We start from the raw sequence: 23,239 nt of genomic DNA, 5'->3' as shown, positions 1-23,239 counted from the left end.
TCCATAGCCACGCCCACATACCCCGCCCCTAACCCATAACTCCACCCCCAGCCCATTCACTCCACGACACACACGGACGAATGTTGCCGTCTAAAAAAAAAAAACGCTGTAAACATATATTTGTAGAAAAGTAACTCAAAATTTTATAAAACCAAACATATTGCATCAAATACCATGAACAAATCCATAATGCAGAAACACCTGGGGTTCTGGAGGTATATATCTCGAGCAGCTGCAAAGTCGAAATCACAAATCCACTTCCTCTTCTTTTTGTGATGATGGAGGGTCTTCCTCGCGCTCCTGATCTAATGAAGGGATGGGACTCTCTCCTTCGGATAACTGACCCTGATTAATTAAAAATAATTATTATTTCGTCCACAGTTTTGTTCATCTTCCTTTAGTGATCCACCATAGTGATGCAAGACAAGTACAGATCATCAGCTGTGAATCTGTGATGATTTTCTGAACTTTCACACATTTAAACATTCAAACAAGAAAACTATTCTGACCTGTCTTTCCTTCAGGAAGAACAGTGTTGTCCGGCTTGTCTTTTTCATTTTTCACACAAAGATTTGGTTTGGAAAACGTTTTATAGCCAACACATGAAAAAGGACAGCAACAACTGTAAATATTTCCCTTGAAAATAAGTACACGTTGTTCGGCAAACGTTGCATAAACTCCCGAGCGCTGTCGCCATGTGGCCATGTGAAAATGAAATGGGCGTCCAATTTTTCACGTTTTGCAGTTCAGGGTGTCCACAGGACGCCCCTCTAGCTAAAAGCCTGCTGCCATTGGTTTGGAACACCAGTTTTGGAACTCAACACAGCCCCATATTCACCCCGAGCCTAGGGCTGCCTCTGGCTGTGCCCATCTTGCTGTGGGGCTGCAACCCTGTACCGGCAAAGTGATGTGTCGCTGGGGTTCAGTTTGTATTCAGTTCTGTAGTACAACATTATGTAGTCAAAAATACATTGATTCAACTGAAATTACCGCTATTTATACGAAATCCTTCTTGTGCTTCCCTTGGGCAGAAAATGTACTTTGTAAAAGTTTAACTTCTGTTGCTTCACTCCATCTGTCATAAGCTCTGCTGGCAAGAGGAGCAATGATATCGCGGAGGCTGAGGCTCTGCTCCTACACTGAAGTAATAGAGAGCACAGAGGGGAAATTGGATATCAATAGAGAGGCACTTTGTGGACAGAGGACCAGGATCACATGACAGTCAGCAACAGTCTATTCCAAAACTGAAGTGACTTGTATCTCTTCAGAAAACAGGCTATTATTTGAACAACACCACTTTTTTTAAAAACAGCTTTAACGTTGGCAGCTCATCAGAAACGTCCCCTGGTGTTCATTATGACAAAACAGAGGCTAGTTTAAATTGCCGATACGTCTTTTTTCGTCCTGTAATCTGCACTCCTCAGGAGCTATTGGCAATTAAGTGAGACGTCAATATGCATGGGGCGAACCAACACTTTTGCTTTATATAGCATCTTTGCCAAATCTCTGCAGGACTCTGAGAATCAGCCAGGGACCACGGTGTCCCTGACGCAGCGCTTCTTACATGACACCAGGCTGTCAGTTTGGCATGTCAGGCTCCTCTCAGCTTCCGACAAAGTTGGTGAAGTGTAAGAGGACTTCCATCTGGTTTCCATTAGTAATTAGACAGACCTGCAGGGAGCTTACTCAAGCGGTGCCTAAAAGCCTGCTGCTGTGAACTTGACGTAGAAACTGAAAAGAGTACACACCCGTGACTCATCAACTATTTTCTTTTTCATCAAATTCAAATCGTCAAACTTTCGCATTGCGCTTTTCCTCCAGCTCATATTCCAAGGTTATTCATCAGGCTTGTGTTTTTTAGCTAAAGCACTCAAAAAGCTACCAATGGAGTACAGAAACAGACATGAAATAGATGAGAGAACCGCAGCGGAGTACGGCATTCAAGGCAGTTTAAAGGGCAGAGCATTAAATCAATATCGCAGAGGGGCAGAGGTCATGTGCTTAGCTCCTGTTCATGTGTGTAATGACAGAATGACTCCAAAACGGACAAAGATATTTCGGTGACACTTTTAGGGCCGGCTGGAGATGAGCTAACTTTGTCATGACTTGATTCTGGTGCCGTTTGTTTGGAATGACAAACGTGTTCCCATTCGAAGGTATCTCAGGTCATGTGACCAGCTCCAGCCAAAACTGATAGATTCAACACATTTTGACTTAATAAATCAAATATAAATCAACTTTCATGTGATGACGGAGACAAAAAAATCTCAATCTCCCTTTAACATTGCTTGAAGACACTAGTTAGAGATACCAAAACTGCAGCGTTCAAAAGTCATAATGTTAGTAAGGTGTAGTAGTTACAGCATAGCGCCTAAGTCCCATGTTTGAGTTTGAGGTTCATGTATTTTTTGTGAGCCTATACCACTGTCTAGTCATGTAAAGATGTTTTATTCATGGTCTTTGATGCTTTGTTTTTGAGAAAGACATGAAAGGTGGAAGTGTGAGCCATCACAGTGGTTTTCCTGTGCACTGCCCCATATATCTCAGTAGAGATATGGAGCACAGCTCACGGCAGCGTGAGTCAAGTTCCCAGGCAGGGACTCAGGCAAGGCAAGGTGCTGGCTTTCCCTAGATTAGGCTCCACATTGTACCTGCTGAAAAGTCCAGGACCAGCTGTCAAAAGCCTAGTCGTTACAGAGTTGTAGTGAACAGTAGTGATCAGTGGACATCTGTGCACCGCAATAACATGTACTTTTTGGCTTCCTACTGACCCGCAACCCGTGGTGGTGATTCACTTTACAAATTAGAATGCAATAAAGTGACAGAGGCCAGGGACAGAGCAGAACATTTTGTTCAACATTTTAAACCCAACCACGTAAGTCATGAGAAAACGTGTTTTTTTTTGTGGATCCTGTTGTCTCAGTGCCAAACTCGACGACAGTTCAGTGGGGATGGGAAGCTAAACAGATAGGCACAGATACTTAGTCATGCAAGTGCAGGAGGCAATTGCACTTGCTGCCCAGCTGACAGTGAATGCAAAGTCGGAAGCATATGGAGATGCATGGGCTTGTAAATATATGAATCAATACACTATCCGATCCATTTTATTTGTGGTTTTTATCTTTATATTTGTTTGTGTTGCCAAACCATTTGGGTGCATTATTTGTGAGACCTAGATAACATATGCAGCAGGCCATGGTATGTGAAACAAGACACTTCAGCTGTGATATGGGCGCTCTGGATGGATACTTGAGTGAGTGAGTAGAAAGGTCAAGAAACATGTAGAACCCACAGCTAATTTATCCCCAACTGAGAATCTAAATCTAAAAGTTTGTCTGCTAACGCCCCAACTTCCAGCTGGGATTCATGGCATTACCTGCGGCCTCGTAAAGTGGTGAGCAATATATTGTCTTTTTTTTTCAGTGGCCATTACCGGGTGGCTAACATCTCCATGCCCTCAACTGCAATAACCCAGCCGATAGCATTCTTCATTTGATGTATGGTTTTGAATGTGTATTATTCAGCGCTATAGAAGACACCAATGTAAAACTACTTTTCATAGAAGAAAAATCATAAAAGAAATCACTTTCAGGTTTTTTGTACTGCACTTCCTATTTATCTTGTCACTTAACACCAGACTCTCAGTCAGTGAAACAAAAGCCATTTTCTGAAAGGCATTGGCTTTGTTTGGTTAATAAATAAACATGCTCATTGAATTGTGCTGCATCCTCTTCACATCTCGATGTGTACCTTTAATATATCGGATATGTTGTCACGCTGCATATCCTATTGGCCTTAAAGACGCCCAACCCACTAATGGTGGTGAATGAAGATGCCTTGGAGGAGGTCTCACGCTCTCTGAGTGCTTTTCTAGTTCAACATTGCGAAACACAATTGCTGGAGGCTTTCCAATGTGCGAACACAGATGTTCTACCACCACTTGAATACCATAACCTTGGCTGAAAATCTCATTATGGGTGGAGGTGCGCTGCTTGGCACAGGTCAGTGCTCTTCCAGTTGTGCATTGGAGGATGTTCCTGAGAACAGCTTAAGAGTGCCAATCACACAAACGGCATTTCCAGCCTGCTGCGTCTGTCTCTGGCACTCGCAGTCCTCGAGTGCACTGTAATGAATATTTAAACATTTCCATGACTCAGATATGTCAATTGTGATTATTCCATTTCCATTAATTTTGCCACACACAGGGGAAGTGCTGAAGGAGAACACTTCATTGGGAGCCCGGCTCTCACTTTGATTTGATGCGCTGCTATAATAAATGACAAGTTATTTATTATAGAAAACATAATGGTGCTTTAAGTTAAAGGTTATCATGATGGCAGCATGACTGAGAATCATAGTGTCATGAACTAAAAAGCACCAGTCAACTTGAGGAGAAACTGTGGTGTTTTAATATGAATTTTGTGAGAAAACAAGCAATAAAATGCTTTGCAACTCATGACACAGACGTTGTATTTGATGGTAAATGTAAATTTCCCAATGCTATGGCCATGAGTTTGATGATACACCGCTGTCAAACCACATTACAAACTCTGTCACACATGGCTGATGGCAAACACTAAGTATAGAAACACTGATCATAGGAACAGTGTTGACAGTGTGGAACCTCTCCAGAAATGTACTTTCAGATATATTTAGAGAAAAAAGTTTTGTCTAGCTTCATCAGAACTGTGGTGAAAACTAAATGATACGTTAAAAATTCAGGTGGATTAGAAAAAAAAAACTCAGAAATATGGAGAGGCGTAGCTCTTGGATACTTTGGTTATGAATTTAAGAGGCTATATATATATAGCTTTTGTCTAGAATGAAAAGGTAGGGAGCTTAAATCAACACAAATTATCTCAACCCACAGAAAACTTCATGCATATCCGGACAGATAAATTGATTCCCAGGTGATAACTTGCCGCTGCCATCCAGCGACGGACTGTAAAATTCATGCAGCATTACAGCTGCTCACACATGAGTTCATTTTCTGATGGCAAAAAGCAAAATGAATGAACCAGCATAGACATAGAAGCGGGATAGAAAATGATCAAGCTAGCAAGGGGGAGAGGTTATTTTAGGCCACGTTTGTTAACTTCAAACAGCAAATACAAGCAAAGGTGTGTTTAAATCCAGTTTTGAGGGTTCGACAGTCAGTCAATGAAGATGTAACTGCGGGGCTAAGAGATATTGAAACGTTCCTCAGGTATTTGTTCACCTCTGGTTTAGACATATTTGTGTACGTTCTCACACTGCTGCTATTGGCGTTATATGCTCCAGGCTGTTTTTCTTCACCTTTCTGCTGAGATCTGGCACTCTTCCTAAATTAACAAAAGAATCTGAGTTTAAGAAGAGTCACAGAGCAGCACCCACTCTCCTGGAGGGCCACCGGATTCAGGGGTGTGTGGAGCAGCTACCTTCATCACTTCATAAAGAGCAACCAAATACACATTGATCAGTGAGTGTAGAGAGGCTGTGACTTCCAGTGGTTGCAACGGTAAGTGGAGATTTAGGTATGCAGTACTTCATCAGCTGTGTGTCTTCTCCTCAATGAGTATATGAAACAGCATCAGAGCCAATATCTACATATCAGACTGTGCCAGACTGTAAATATAATTTATCTGATGAGAAAGTGTGAGATCTGACAGTCTCGGTGGCTTCTGTCTTAATTACATTTTCCTCAGATCATCTGCTGGGTTCTTCTCAGGGACAATCGTATCAGTTATACTATTAAGAGAAGTCTTCCTGCGTGGAGGTTTCAAACGGTTTCAATTATGCACTGCATTATGCAAATGGGGTCGAACAAAATCTGCTTTTAGTCAGCAGTATATATTCAGCAAGTCCCTGTCGCAGATCATCGTTTATGGAAGGCGGCGAGAGAATTAAGAATGTTCCTTTCAACCTCTCCACATGATACATACTGTACTACTGGCCTCTGATGTCAGCAGGTTGATTTGGCACGTGGAACGGGCTGAGAGCATTTACGTCCAGGACACTGTTTAGAAGCACTAAATTAAAAACTTGGTCTGGATGGGGCCTCAGGTGCTCAGGTTGGAGTTTGGAAAGTGCCAATTCAATTCAGCAATATCGGCAAGCACTTAGTGGTGAGAGGTACGAGAGCCTAATGACTCTCAAGACGGTAGAACTGACAGTACAACATCACTTCATGAGCATTTCAGGGGATAGAGAGTAAGCAAGTCATTATTAAAGAAGAGTCAAAGCCTTCTTTAACTGGGCTCCGAACTTTCTGCTGGCACTTTTCGATAATGACACTTTACTGGCTCTGTGACTGTGAAATTTCAGCATTTAAGCAACAGCATTTATAAAGTACTGTTTCTTGTTGTGCCTTAAAGTGTGGTGATGGAGATATTTTGGAATTTGCTCTCACTTACCTACCTGCACAATGTGAGACCTCGGCAGCCAATTAACACGTTTCATTTTAGCATCTAATGCGTACAAAAACCACCGACAATATCAGCACTCTCATTTCATGAGTTCTCCGAAAAACAACCCTAAACGTCCACTCACCTTAATTACTGTTGCAGTACATTTGAAAGTGAAGTGGGCGATATGAACGAAATACTTCTACTTCAAACCCAAAGCAAAATTGCTCTCAACTATTCATAACTTGAGGAGCCAATTCAATACGACGTAATATCGGCTGCTTTAATCTTTTGATATGTGACTCCCTGTACTTGTACTTTTTCTACCTGTACTTGGAAGAAGGACCTGCACTTTTCCAAGCACCGGTAGACATGGAAAAAAAAACATACAGTGTATGACAGCATGATTTGTTGGAAAAACTCATTCCGGTGACAATGATGATGTGTTGATACTCGACGTTTCCGAGTGTGTGGAGAAGCCAGTTAGCAGCCTAATCTTCCCGAGAGCGCTTGAATTACTGACGGGCGTGTGTGTCGGTGAAGCTGCAGCCAGCTGCACTCACTTTCACAGCATGAATTAGTGAAACATGTGAGTGTAAGAAATGTCGGCTATATTCACACTTGGCATTCTTCTCTTGTCTCGCTGTTCTTTGATCTAGCAAGTCGGCCGTCTTCACCCATTCGGATTGGTCCACTCATACTGCAGTCGGCTGTTTATTTCCACCTCATAATTAAATGAATGAACTTTCACCATAGATGACTGCAGAAGGCCCCCGACTGCAAATCGACGGCAGATTTATTGTAAAAGTTGCGAGTCCCTGGGTCTCCACGGCTTCCAGTGAAATTGCATGTCGCTGATAACGTTTTATCATGGCTAAGTCCAGAAGGGCTCAGATCAACAGTGGATTAATGTAACCTGAGAGAGGATTATGCTTCAGCGGGAAACGAAAGCTCATAAAAGGTGCTATCGACTCCTTTCACTTTTAAAGCCGAAATTATGGGATTTTGGATGATAATAGCTACAAGTGGAAGAATTCACCCCGGATAAGTTGCATTGATGGGATAGTGCCACTGATAACTTCCCCAGGTTTGTTCGCAATGTTCACAATGATTTATAGAGGCGGTTTTAAAGGATGAAACAATTTGGATTTCATCCTTGTATATTCATTTTTTTCCAAGCCTGGGAACACCGTGGACAGGTCAGCGGTCCACCGGGAGACACTTTAAAGAACCACTTAACCTATTAATGCCACGATGTTTTTGTGCCGTGCAAAGAAACCGCAGTGCCCCGAGGATACACACACAAGTAGTTTGTTTTCATTTGATCATTCCTATAATAAGAATACCAGGTCTGGACTGTATCCCAGCTACTAAGGGTGGGAGGCAGGGACCACACTGGAAGCATAAAGCAGATGTTGAGAAGGAAGAATACAGGGTAAGTCAGACACAACTGAAACCACTCGTGTTTCTGAAGAGTCACAGACTTCAGACAAGAATACTCTTCATGAGAGCCAAAACACTCACTGTCACTTAACTTTTTACGTATGGTACACTGAATGCTGCGCAGGCACATGAAGACGAATGTTGAGTTGACAAGTGTGATATCCGCGGCGCTGGCAGTATGAGGACTGGCACCGTTTCAGAGACAGAACTGATAGAATTCACCATAGTTTAGTGTCACACGCCATGTTCATTCATTTAGCGATAGCATTGGTGCAGCCTGAATCCGACAGCTTTTGCCAACAGGGTCCAGAGTGGGACGCTTGAGCAATGATATCTGCTTTGTCGCCATGTATCTACTCCGCACGAACCTTGGGGTACTTTGGTGTGAACCAAGTTCACATGGACACTCACTGCAAATTACTTGAGTCTTGTCAAAAGAACCATCTGGCATGACTTTCAAACAAAACAAGACCTTTCATCTCTGCTCAGGTCACTACTGCTCTGCTTCCTGATCTGTACGCCACACACTGAGGGATGGAAGGTCATTCAAATGCAGCACAAGTAGACTTAATTATTTAGTTCCTCTGTAATTCCACCTGAAGCCAGGCAAAGGTCCCAGCTGTAATGACAGTGAAGTTTCACGGTTAGCAATTGTTTCCAGCGCTTCAAAGAATAACAATAAGTTCTAATCTATATTCCTTTTTCCAAAGGTGCATCATTCTATTATCAATGCTTATCACAGTCAGCAGTGTGAGTCTGGCACCACATCTGAATTCAGATTTTAACTACTCACGTAGAAACCATTTTCATTTATGTATTTATTTTCAGATTTGTCAGTGTCATTAAATTGCAACACGAAACGGTGACTCTCCTTTTTCATCTTAGTACAGCAAATAAAGAAACTTTTGAGTGGTACCATTGCCCACCCAGACCAGCATACAAGTTGGATTGTAGTGCTAGTCCTAGTGCTTTGAAAATGAAGAAAATGTTGGCAACCCCATTTCCCTAGCTTAACATTCATCGATGGTCAAACTCAGCCAATGTTGAATTTGTGGCACTGTCAACCAGAATACCGAAGATAGACAGAAATTCTAAAACTGCAAAGGGTGTAAATGGACAGAGCCAATGTCATCACCACCCATTCCAGCCTGTCTGCACTCTCCTCTTCACATCCTTTGATCTCCATCCATTACTCAGGATGACTTGTCATCATTGGGAGTGACTAGGAAGAGCGGGATTAGAAGTCAGACAGGGAACATGTCAGACGAAGAATGTGAGAAATGGAAGTACCAGGCAAAACAAGGTGAGGAAGCCAACCATTGGAAGGATGATCATGATGGGGTCAGGTGGAGGACTTTCTCTGGCCGCCACGTGGAACATGTCGAAAGACACAGACGACAGAAGAAGGTGTATAAATGGACCGGAAAGCCAATAGAGAAAGGAGAAAAAAATAGAAAATAAAAAACTTGGCCAGAGGCTTTAGGGACTGTGCATCAGGTTTGATTGCTTTTATTCTCTCTGCTGGTTTTCCACATTGATGCTCTCATGCCTGTGTCCTGATTTCTAAAACTCATCTATTGACGTGTGTTGATGACTCAACATGTAGTATTCATTCAGACTGTTCTCTGTCCAACTATTCTGCCCACCCTGAGCTCAAGTGTTTATTTCAGCGGGAGTCTGAACAGACCGCACAACATTTCTTTCAAGGCTAACACATGAAGGCACAAATACTCACTCAACAAAATGCTATTTCGAGGCAAATGCTTTTGACCAAGTTATATTTAGTTGAAGAAAGCAAAATGGTCGTCTCACTCCAACAGCAGACTCACGTGCCTTCCCACTGAGACACTGCTGTATTTCAAGACCCAAACTCACGGGTTCCATGAACGTACCTGCCCCTGTTTACAGAATTGGATGTGCAGGCGATTGAATCATGCAAACCAAAGGCCTATTTTTAAAATACATCCTTCATTCACATGTCAGTAGATGCTACAGTGATGACTGAACACAGAGAAAATCCCCTTTACTATATGAATATATGTATAAAACTTGTCTGGATTACTAGAAGCAACAATGGTTCATCACTATCCAAAAGTTCTTCTGTTTCACATACAGTATATATACTTTCTGCATTTTTTACCATAAAGAATAACTTTAAATAGGCCACCGTAACGGCTCTGCTAAAATCTGATGTCTGGAGAAACAGAGAGAGGGGGATCAAATAAGTATTAAAATGGCAGCCAAGATAAAGTGAAGCTTTACCAAGGAACCAGCTAAGCCTTCCTCAGAGCCAGGAAAACCTCTGGAGCTTTATTAAAAGATATTTTCAACAAACTATTTCTGAAAACGATAGGCAGAAGATTGTAGAACTTCAGGTGCAACCGTTTTGACTGACAGAGTGGAGTGTCTCATGGTAAACAATTCATAAAACAGAGAGGTGCTGCTGAAGAGGCAAGACAAACAGAGCCTGTACGTAACATAACATGCTTCATCGCAGCACAGCAGAGGAGAGTCCACGTACACAAACCTCTGCAGTGTCACTAGTATAATATTTCATTCAAAGATTCAAATATCATCGCGTGTTGAGTGCCGTGATTAAAGGTGATTAATTAAATGAGGAATATATTTATCAGATTCAAAGCTGTAATTACATTTGCAGAACGCTAATTACACTCTGATGTTCGATTCTGCACTTGGTGCGCACATTACTCCAATCTGAATGGAAAGCAAGAGTCGGCCGTGCTTGTTAACAGAACATCAAATATTTATTAAGCATGTCCAGACACACCCGTTTTAAATAGGTTTTTTTTTTTTTGGTTTTGTGTCTTCGATTTGGGGCATTTCTCACATTAGTCACACACAAGTAACCGAAATTCTCATTATCGTTCCCTACAAGTGATGCAGACAGATCATAGTAATAGCACGGTGGAGCGCATCCACGTGAAAACACTGTGAGTGTGTTCCGCAAGGCGGCAAGTTCCCGACCTAAAATGAAGCCTTCAATCCTCAGCGGATTTGCTCCGTTTGAGATATCAATCTCAAAATACCAACATGCACTGAACAGAGCTGTGACATTTATGACTTAAATAAGCAAAGGCTAATATTTAGCTGGTACAGGCCAGGGCTGGCGCTTGAAGTGGAAGAAAATGAATTCAAAAATAGAAACCATTAGGTCAGTAAAACAGCAAATTTCACTTTAATTAAAATTATATTAATGAAAAATAAAATACTGCAAGTCATTTCAATGTGCACCTTGAAAATGAACTGTTTGGCAGGAGTGTAAAAGTGTGGCATAACGTTAGGAGAAGTCTTCACAGAATTGTGATTGAAATATACATTCAGTATCATGATGAAGATGACTATATTATTATTATTATTTAGTCTGACCATTACTACTTGATGTGGGGACGTGCTGTTCAGTAAGTGACGCCGGTGTCTCCTGCAAACAATGAAATCTCCCATGTCAGTGTTTCACTCCGAACAGCATGTTTGTCTAAACATGCCGCGCTCTGCAAATGTAAACTGCAGCTTTATTATCCGGACTGTTCATGCTGGACACGTCCCCAGTCCTGCTCAGATCGATGGAGTGTGTGACAGCGGGGCTGAGTGGAGGTGGGCAGAGGCGGAGCTGACACACTGCAAATCAGCGGGAAGGCCATTTTTATTGATCTAGCTAAATCAGCAGAGACAGATGCAACCAATTCACAACTGGAGTAATCCATGGATCCTCCACTGGGCTCTGACCTACATTACGATGACAAGTAAACACAACTTCACAGAAGATGTCTTTTCTTCTCTGTGTCAGTCGTGTGCTCCTTCCGCTCTCCTCCCTCCCTCCACATACCATGTGAGACCTCAATAAATGCATTCAACGGTGTGTAAAATAGAGGTTCGTGCAACTCAGTTGTAGCGGCTGATTTTTAATGACCAACGGCAATTTGTTTTTTAGACTTTTTTTTTTTTCATTTGTTCTAGCAGAGCAATTTAAAGCTGGATTATTGCCTCCAAATATAGAGGATAATCAAAAATTTGTCCCGAAGCTCATAAATCCATCCCTTTTGAACTTATTTGGGCTGGTTTTTCTGTGACTGGCTGATATTCGAGGACTTGACTGAGGCAGATAGTTACACACCAGATCAGAGCGCTAAGCTGATTTCCCACTTAGAGCAATGAGCTTTAACTGAAGTCATTATGAGGCATAATAGAACGTTCACATATATGTCAGAGAGCAGAGTCACACACGGATTATTAATTAATGAAAATACATAAAAGCAACAGCATCTATCACAGCGATCTATTTATGTCCCGTCATGCTCAGCAAAAAGTATCATAATACATTTATGAAGACTTCAAAATGATAATGTTTATTTCAAATAAATAATGAAACTGTTTGTCTTAGAGTGGATTACATGGCCTTCAGATACAAATGTAGCATGCGCTTGACTTTACAAAAGGAATGGATGTCTGCATGTTGATAAAAGAAAAAGGTGTGCATTACCAAAGAGACACTTGGAAAGGTTTGTCAGGCTGCAAAGAGTTCAACACACAACCTCCATAGTACCATTACGCTGCGCCCACATTGATGGTTGTGTGCTTCATGAGAGTGAGGTGGGAGGAAAATAGAGCTTTCAGACTTAATCCTTAACAGCCATCTGACCTGAAAACACTCAACTGGAGACAAAACTCTTCTTACTTTATGCTAAACTCCTCATTCTTTATGATTGACACCCTTGAATACCAGATAATGACAGATGAACTTTGTTGCCCTCTATTAGCCTTTAGAATGTCATTATGTCAACCCGCGACTTGAAATTTTTAACACCTTAATATTGACAGAGTGAAAAGTATGAAGAAATATTACAAGAAAATACAAGATCAAATCTGTTTCCATCTATTCCTCACAACACTGTATGTGCGGAGCCTTTTTCATTTCTTAGATTTAAACCTTGTAACCATCCGAACACAGTCGATCAAACATCAGAGCACAAGGCTGGTATGTCAAACTCACTGTTAGGAATGTTAAAAGATCTTCCACCACTCATGCTATCAGTCCCTCGAGGCATTGCACCAGCTGAAGCGCTACAGTTTTAAGAGCCAAAGTTTTCAAGCAAATTGGTGCTCGTGATGAAACATGGAGGGTCAGTCTCAGAAAACTTGACAAATATTGATCTGTTTAGAGTCCCAAAAAAGACCCTACTGTCGGTTAAAACAGACGATTTAGTGGACTACGCCACAAGTGGTGTTGATCATGATTCATATTCACTTGTGTTTGGGTCCCACATGATATGTTCATTGGCATGATATAAACCATTACTTATTTACTTATTAGTTAACCCTAAATTCACACCAAACACGGTGACACACCTGAGTGTGATCAAGTGACACATCAGTTCACGCAGCACTCGCACTGCAACATCAATGATGCATTTAAAAAGACAGAGATCCCAGGATACTTTGCTCGCCTGATGCATGTCTGTGACGACTGTGTTTTGTACGCAGTTTTGGTTTCTAAATCGCATTCCTCATTGTTTGCAGTGTCAGGGATCACGTGGATCATACAGTATTTTATCTGTTGGCTTGGTGTCTGTGCCGCCAGCTCTGCTGTCATGTCGTGACTTCAAGAGAAGATTCAAATTTACCAGAGGCTCCTCGCAGACTGCCTCCCTGGATGAACAATCCTCTCAACTCCAACTTAAAGGCAGCGGCGAGCCATGAAAAGTAGAGCTCAACTCTATTTTAGTGCCATAGTGTTGCAGTGTGGAGGTGGCCTGAATGGTACGAATGTTCTGACTGACCAGCAATCATTCTATTTTCCTTTTTTTCAAGCAGCAGTCAGGTTCCTGGGCTAACACTTGTTGAAGATTCACTGTCACTGAGGAGCCAAATGACATTGGGAGAGGAGGTTTTGTGACAGCGTTGACCTGTCTGTCTGCTGGCGAAATAGCTCTAAAAAGGATACATTTCATTTTTAGAGAAGCAATGGGACATAGAACTGGTGACTAAATTGGTGGTGTTTCCAAATACAGTCTGGATCCCAAAAATCAATTGAAGATTTGTCCCTCTCCGATGCAGCCACCTGCTGTCATACAAGGTTCACAGCGATCAATCACACTTCAAATGATCAAATATGATTACATAAATGACATCAACATAGGCAAGAATACAGGGATTAAAATCACTTTACAGGTGTAAAATAATGGGAGCTCTCTGTGGGGCCTTTCACTCAGAACTCTGGATTCTCAGAACCTTGGTTCTTCCCATTGAACCAGCCACATTCATGCTAGTTTGAACCAAACACTCAGATGGAAGTAAACAACACAACAGTAAAATGACAAGTTGGACCGATGTTCTACAAACATTTGTTGCTAAACTGAGACAATTTGTTTTCATCCAACAACAGAGCATGTGACGGTATTTGATGATAAAGAATGTAGAAAACCATTGCGTTGGGCACATCTGGTATGTAACAAGTTCGTGTGCAAGTGTTGATATATTTTGAGCGTTTTCAGAGTTCATGTGGCAAACAAAGCATATATTTAATTTAATTTCCAGTACTTCCTCGGCTACTTTTTCATTTTGTAAACTGACAGCATGACACACCCTAAGCAACTTTTGTGTGTTCCAGTCATGAACTGACCAGTTTATTCCATCGAGTTCCTTTTTGTGGGGTTTTGATGAAAGCAGTGAATCGGTGCCATAGACACTGCTGAGATCTTACAATATCATATAAATTTGCTGCAACATGACGCAGCAAAAATGGTAAACAGCAACCTTCAGTATAGTCAGAGAGGAGAGCACATGTAAACTGAAGTATGACTGAACTGCTATGAAAAGGTTAAGACAGACAGTGAAGTGAGAGGCATTTATGGAGCTCTCTGTGCAATTAAAAAAATAGCCTGGAGGTTTGTGCAAACAAGTGCAAACAACAGGAGACAAAATGATCAAAACATGTGCTGTTGTGAGGGGCTGTCAGTCCTGAAGACAGAAGAGAAATAGACAAGCTGTAAATACTAATATAAAGAAATGCTGATGATTTATATACTTGTCTTATACAAAGTTCTGAAGGTTTAACATTCATTAATGTGAGGACTGTCCACATCAGTAGGACATAACAAGAGTAGAGCTTCAGTAGGGTTATCTGTCAGAAACATTTCTTGATGTCCAGTTTCACAGTCTCATTGACTTCATGAGAGGAACACTGGTACAGACAAAGGGTCTCATCCGGAGCCCGGGCTGCACTTTGCAGGGTCACCAGAAGTCTGCCTCTGTGTTTTGATTGTTGCATGAATCACTTTTGTTGTTGTTAAATTGACTTGACTTGTCATTTATTTAAAAAAATATATTTTTTTTGTTTTCATACTAACACCCTGGGCCCTCCCACTTGGATTACTGGTGACCAAATATGGAGACTGTTCATTTGTAGACTGGACGTAAAACATCAAAAGCACATAAAGCAACTGCCAGAGTCAGAAGGTGGACATGGGTAGTAGATGGTTGGTGTGGGAGAAGACTGGTCTGGATGAGCTACAGAGTCTGATGGCATGAGTGGCCCGATGACTAGTCACTGAGTCAGGACGTTTTCAAGCAGATGGCAAAAGGAATCAAGTGCTTGGTGTACAAAGCGACTTTCTTTGTAGACTGTTGAGCTACAAATTTGCTGTTTCTCTTGGTTTCACTTTGACCAGAACATGAAGAAAACATCGGCAGTTGGTTTGAAAAGATAATTAAGTAACCACATAATTCGTACAATATTCGCCTTGCTAATTCTGACTGCTGCATCTTGATTCCACAGCTGTCGCCGCGCGTGCACTCACCAGGGACCCGCTGCTTTCTGTAAATTAATAAAGAGGGTGTTCCAGATCTTCTCTAATTACAAAGCGCCCTGGTTTACCTTCAGCTATAATTTATCTCCATATGTATTAAATAAATCACATTTGCATAATGAGCCGTCCGTCACAGAAATCACACTCATTATATCTTGTTTCAGATGTGGAACTAACGCAGCTGTCAATTGACATCAGCACATTGTGGTGTGGAAGATGCAGTGAAATGGCTGTTGAAGTCGTCGTACTGCTGACGCCGTGTTAGCAAAATAGTTCTAAACTGTGTTTCCATGGCAATGAAAGGTATGCACAAGGGTGAGAGGGAAAATATTTTCACCAGATTTCCACATTGTTTCTTTCACTGTCATTTCAGCAAAATAAAACCTGTGGATTTTACTCAAACGTGATGGTAAATCTACATAAAATAATTTCTACATGGTCATTGAAGTTGTAGCGTGATAAGGCAAATAATTCTTTAAATAATAAAAAGTCGTAAAAACAACAAAAATAAATCCAGTGACAAACAAAGGGACCAAAAGGACAAAAGGACCATGACACAAAACCCCACAAACACACACAACCCAGGATCAAGTCAAAAACAAGGCCAGAGTGGACAGTGCCAAGACCCAGACTGTCATCTCTTTTTCCACATGATTCATCAGTGGTGAGACACTATAAATGATTTCTCAGGAAAAAAAAAAAGGCCAGCTGCAATCATTAATTTAAAAGAACGCACAAGGAAATTGGGCTCAGAATGTTACATTTCACACTTGCTTGACTCTCACAGGAGAAGCTTTCCTTCAGCCCTCTTCACTATGACAAAAACAAGGCTGGATGGTCAACGGGCAGGTAGTGTCTTACTCTATTTTGTGTTTGTGTTTATTTTGGAGAATCACTTCCTGGCTTTGTGCTGCTCAGTTTCCTTAGACAAACCATTGCAACCCTGCTGGAACCAATCTGTAATGAACACTCCTGTGAGCTCTGCTCAAGCTTCCTGGTTGCACTGTCAGAACATCCATGCTGTCATGGTTGATGCTCTAGTGGTCTATTGTATTCTCGCCGGTCAATCCCTGGTGCTTTTGGTTAGTGTTTTCCAGGGTCCAGTTCATTCTGGGTAGACGGCAGCCAGCTGGCAATTTTTCAGAACCATAATTGGTTGCGTTTTTACCGAAGCTCAGAGGTGCCAACAGGGCACAACTATTCTGGGATCAGCATCACATCAGTACACACGTTATTTTTTGCCTGGGAAAATTAACTCCAAGACACACATTTGGGTGTATAAAATTATTATCATTGACAGTTAAAGTGGTTGAGGTCTAGTTTCCATTTCATACTGCCATGCTGTCACATAAAGCTGCGCTGTTCTGATGAGGGAATTTATGAATTACTTTGCTGGGAAATGTGAAAGGAATGGAAAGTGTAGCGTGTGACAATTTTGAATTGCACTGAATCTGAGTTAACCTGCAATTGATGGCAAATTAATCACACTTGCGTCTGTTCTAAATGTAACTAAATGTAACTACAACAACCCAACATAACACTTACAACCTCAGAGGTAGTGGAAAGGCTCAAAGACATGCTAAAAGCAAATCATTGTAAACATCATTGGCCACTCTTGTGTTAATAATATCTCCCATGAAGTTCCATGACAAATGAATTTGCCATTCATCGTGAGTAAAGTCTTCCTCAGCTTTTTCTTTTTAATCAATTGACAGCCCTACATAAATCAGAAACAAAAGAATCCTTTTGTGAGAGTTTCACACAAGAATCCACTTCCATGTGAAGTAAGACAGGTATAAACAGGAAACAACCAAATCAAATTGCCATTAGGATTTAAACACTGCAACCTTGAATTCAGTTGCCTCATAACACTTTTATGGTTTAGCATTTGTTCACAAATCTTGACATTTACTCATTAAAGCCTACTCTTTCTGCTCCATTCCTAAATTTCAGTGAACTGACCTCCTAACAGCAAAATAGAAGTCGATAGTTTAAGCGAAGCTCCACAAAGACTGAGTTTTTATGGTAAATATTATTATAATTGTCTATGCTTTATCACATTTTATGGGAGTATATCAATCAATGTAGCATGAAAAATGCCTTATGGCTCAACTACAGAGTGAATACTTCGAGATCACAGTGTACGCAACATTCCGCATTGATTGCTCTAAACTGTTATTATACTCATTGCATCTTGGACATGAGCGCACACAAAACAAACAAGTGATAGTTCAATAAAACCCCTCAATTTCCGAATCAAAACTGAAGCGAAGGCGTCCTTGAATGGAAGGAGTGAAGTACCTAGGATCCACGTTCCGAGGGAATAGAAGATATAAATAGCAACGCTTTACGTCAACTTCACTCAGGTCACAAGAAATGGAACTGGCAACTAAAATCTGGATATGCCCAGCTCATGTCTGAACCATGCTCCTTCACAGTTGCAAAACTTACTCAATGAGAGCTGAGGCTCATGGTCTGCATGCTTCTGACCATGATCGTTTTTTGCTGCATCCTTCGTGTCCATAGGCAACAGTCTCGAACTCTGCAGTCCGTAGCTGGGTGCCCTGTTGTAAGCTTTATCATGTGCTTTATCACCAGCCCTGTGACTTCATCAGACAACCATCAGAAGCTCACATCATTGATGGCGTTGGACCCTTTGTTGCATCCCATTTGCTGAAATTCACAGAACAGAACCAACCCAGAGTCAATGACACTGCCGGCATAAGTAATGCAAGTACAATTAGGATGGCAACAGAATATCGATACACTCAAATATGGCAATACGATGGCACGATAAACAATGTATTGATTGAAATTTCCCGACATCGCCACTCCTGCATCAGGATACGTATTGTATTGGCGGATTCCTTTCCTCAGCCGTATATAGCTATTGCACGTGGTGGGGTCTGGCAGCAGGCCATTTGTGACAGACATTATGAAACAATGTCACAAACCAGATTGCTTTTAAGTTTGACATGCCAGATCCAGAGGCTGAGACAGGAAAGTAATGGGAATGGATGAGTGCGCTTTCTCAGAGACGATGTTGAGATTGTCAACAGAAAACCATAGCTCTTGGGCACTCGTACGTAGAGAGAATAAAGACGAATGCATTACCTTAAAAGGTACATTTATGAGGGCAAAATATTAATCCTTTTTTTTCTATTATCCCTATGGAAACCACCAACATGACTGTACTCGCCAGTTACATTAGTGTGGATTTCTGTCTTCATGTCCTTCTCTGTTAAAAGAAAAAGAAAGAAAAAAAATATGAGCTTAATGTTGTAAAATGCAATGCAAATACAATTAAAATGGATTTCTTTAAAATCACAATATAAGAGCTTTGGCATATTTAACTAGACCTTGTGTCATATGTTCAATGATGCCATTCATGTGAACTCAGAAATGAAGGAGATATTTGAGTCATTGATTCATATTAGTAAACTGTTTTGACCCTGCAGGTAATATTGTATTAGACAGTGATGTTTGGCCGGATGGGATTCAATCACCGTTCAAAGAGAGTCAAAGCATCTGTGCATGCCAGACCCTCAACAAGCTGTCTCTGGAGTGGCAGTAAAGAGCTCATTACAAAGGATGTATCACACATGTGGCTCCATTCTCCTCTCACCTGAGACTCTTTCATTCTTCCGCTTTCAGATCCCAGGGTTTGTATTCTCTCATAAAAACTGTACGGCTCCACTGTCGCCTGTGACGTTAATAACCTTCTCGGATCCACCTGAGCCTTTTGCTAAAGCCCATTCAGTGACACCAACAGCAGAGCCAGTTTTTACAGTACATCTTGAGGGTCACTAGTGACATTGCTACTGTTTGAACTAAGGCCCTGTCCACATGTTCAAAGAGTCGAGTGCAGCCCACAAAGAACTTGAGGGCACAACTGCCTCCTCCATCACTAGGACAGCAACTTTTTGAAACTAGTCTGAAAAAGACTGGATAGGAATCAATGTGCCTTCTCATGGAAAGGTTCTCAGATACTCGAACACACTTTGGTACATGTATGGCCCACCAAACTGTCACATCCTTTACATGTAAATTACGCACTATACAGTGCTACATACGCTGGAACCAACTTCCTCTCAACCATGCTAATAATGTGCAACCTTCAAATGTGTTGCTGCCTCAGACAGCAGTGTCTTTGTTGTGCTCTGTTGTTGTTTTCTGCACGTTTGTGCTGTTCAGATTCAAATCTCATTAAATATTAAGGTTACGGGGGGTTCCTGAACAAGCCCAGGTGCTTCTCAGAAATCAGAGTTCCGCTTCTGCGCATGTGTGAGCTTGAAATAATAAAGTAAGGTCAAGTCAATCTGTCAAAATTCTCTTTATCAGTATGTCTTCAATATTACCGATGAGGTACTATAGGAGCGAAGCACTGTCATACAGCAGGTTAGATGGAATGGTGCTTGTTCTACTGTACTTTACTGAGATCTTTATATCAGTGATTATATGAGTGAAATACTTTATTTTAAACATATGTATACACACACTAGCACCCGTCGCAACCCTGAACAGGACTAAGCACTGGTTAACTGGCAATGTATTTATGTATGTTTTGGTGATAGTACGGCTCATTTTCGTAAACATCTTTTTTGTTTAAAGCATTTTTAGAATTAAAAAAAAAAGTAGTAGTAATATAGGGATGCACTCAATTGAATATTTGTGGTCAGAGCCGAATAACGTTCAAAATGCTTGGCCAAATACTGCATTTCCAATAAGTTTTTTGGGGTTTTTAAATGTTACTTAGATAGTTGAAAAGTTGAGAACCCATAGAAATACACGTTTGTCAAAGAAAGTTAATGTTCAGATGTTTGAATATTTTTGACATTTTAAAAATATTTCAGATACAGCTTTTCAAATAATAGAAGAAAAGAAAATAATACAAGAAAATAAAAAAATAAGAAAATAAAAAATACAATTAGTCCATTATATAATAGGCTGATAATGTATACACAATTCTCCACATATATTGGTTGAACACTTATTGTAAACTGCAATTCTATTCTCGCTTTCCAACGCTTTAAAAGAACCGAAAACTTCAACACTGTATACAAACTTAGGATCACACTTATTACTGAAGCATTTGCATGGCAACTGTGAGAACCAGCTGCGCTTAATATGTGACACCATGAACAACAAAGAAATGATCAGTAGTATCACCAGTATCACATACATAAATAAACTGTAAGTAAAGAGGAACGTGTGAGACATGGGTGGGGAAGTCAAAATAATCTCGACTTGTGTTGAACCACTCCTGTGTCACCAGCCAACTTGGCCACAGCCGCGGAGTAGGTGCTGTCAGCGCCGAAAGTGGAGGATTGTGTTGCCAGATTTTCTCTGTGCTCTGAGAATGGTCGAATTTCGTCAGTAATGTTGTAGAGTTTTTGTATTTAAAAAAAAATATATATTAGAAAAACAAATTCTCAAACTCAAACTCAAGACCTGAAGGCCACTTTTGGTCCCCAATATAAATCTAAATGATCTGCTTCATTTACTCATAATGTCCCACCACTCGTTCTACATCATGTGCGGACACTGCTGAAGCTCAAATCACAATAAATGTTTTACGAGCCAAATGTTTACATCAGGTTAGTCTGTGAAAATGAAACCTGCATAACACATATTCAAGAACATGAGAATTAGAATTTCCTGCATACTATTTAAGTGTTGAGCAATAAAATTAATCAGAAATAATATCTCAACTTACAGGTTACCCATGTCTTTTTCCATGTATCAATTTTGAACACCAATTTTCTTCCCCCCGACTTGAGCATCACATCAAGCTACTATTACGTTGTCAGGCCAAGAAGCTTGTCATGGTCAACTGATCATTATTTATCTGCCTGCAGCAACACACACACGGACACACAGCTAATGTCACCCCCTGACCCTCCATCCTTCTTTGACAGCAGTTTCCAGGAGACGGATGATTTGTAAGTCAAGAGGTCACCCATGTCCTAAAGGAGATTGCGTCCTTCCAGCCAGATTGTATTTGAGCATTCAAAGCTCCCCCTGGTTCCACCAATAAAGAAAAAAAAATCAGGTGCCTATTCAGTAACCCACGGGGCTCAGAACCCAACACCTTCACAAGCTCAACACTTTTGATTTGAGTCTAAGGGGGGAAAGATAAGCTGGAGAGTTTTCTATCTGAAGACCTGCTTGGAAACATGACAGACTTCACACTGAGAATGAGAGTGACGTGCGGTGAGAAGATCATATTGAGATTGACACCAGCAGAGAGACATGAAGTCTCTGATACCATCAGGCTCAGAGAGCACTTTGTCTCTGATGGTCTGCTCTGTGGTGAAGAAGATGCAGGTGAAGAATTAGAGCACAGTGATAGCGCTGATTAACTTGAGTACACAAAGGCCGAGCTCCAAATATGCAAGCGCTTAACACAGCAAACAAAGCTGTGTACACCCACTTACAGTACTCTAAAAGGAAGACGGAAAAGGTAAACTCCCCCACAGATTCCGCTCTGTAAACATGATCTTATTGCATGACGTGTCTTTATCACAAGCGCTCGAACACAATCACAGAGCTCACTTCAGCAAGGACCTGGCATGTGACTGCAAAGTCCATCATGAGGTTTTTCTAGTTAGAAAAATGTGGAGCCAAATCTCAAATGATGAAATGTCATGGGCGCCAAATGAAGCAGCGAAAACTCAACAAGGTCTGTTTCCTGGGAGTCAGATTTAATTTCCCTAAAGGCATATCTTATAGCTTCCAATGAATCCTTTGAAGCAGCATACAATTTATAGCACATTCATTCATCATCAAGTGCTTTTCCTGGCATGCCAGGGTTATAATGCATACATTACATAACCATGGAGCGAGAGAGACCTAACAAGGTGACTTGTCCATCCCAAAACTGTGTGCCAGACCGAGAAACGGATGAGGAGGCTGCCATCGATTTGACACCAGACTGTGAGATTTCACTAATAAGGCATTGTGTTGCAGAGGTATGAAAGTGCAGCACTGAATGTTTATTTATTGAAACCAACTTTGCCTTGAAAAGAACAAATCCAATAACCATTACACTGAACATATTGCATTCTTGGGCTCCCCCTACAGCTGCAGCGGGGTACAATTGTCAGTGCTATAATAGCATGGCACTGATATCAAACTGAAAGTTGTGCAGATATTTTAAAATCCATGTGGTTGAGAGTCTGAGAACTACACCGTGATTTCAGCATTTTATCACAGTTCATTGCATCAGTTAGTCCACATATTTCAGTTCCCACTGCATAAGTGATGAAGGAGGGATGCTGAGTCGCACCTTGAAATTGTGGTACAAAAACTGGATATGAATTCCCGCAGCCATAATCCGACAACATAAAAGGTCAGGCGTGTAGAAAATATCATTCTTAACAACAATGAAGCAGATCATCTGAGTCCATTTTACAGCAATTACATGTATGGACTGCAAACTTTGAGTTTAAATGAAAAGTCATTTTGTAAGCAGCAAATGTGTCCACTGGACAATGCAATGCAAAAAGTAATTATCTCAGCATGCGAACACTCCATCAGGTTTGATTTGTCATTCAAGCTCATGAGGATGTCTCATCATAACAGTTCAAT

The 23,239-nt window shown here is 41.1% G+C and overlaps 1 protein-coding gene across 3 annotated transcripts in view; it reads right to left on the bottom strand.

The window, feature by feature from the left end:
- tspan4a (tetraspanin 4a) overlaps positions 1–23,239 on the bottom strand; it is a 168,438-nt gene that overhangs the window by 96,338 nt on the left and 48,861 nt on the right. The gene's annotated exons all lie outside the window — the stretch shown is intronic.

This window comes from Synchiropus splendidus, chromosome 5, assembly GCF_027744825.2.
Source record: "Synchiropus splendidus isolate RoL2022-P1 chromosome 5, RoL_Sspl_1.0, whole genome shotgun sequence".
NCBI lineage: Eukaryota > Metazoa > Chordata > Actinopteri > Syngnathiformes > Callionymidae > Synchiropus > Synchiropus splendidus.
Note: the sequence above shows the minus strand (reverse complement) of the source record. Positions and strands in the feature narration are given on the sequence as shown.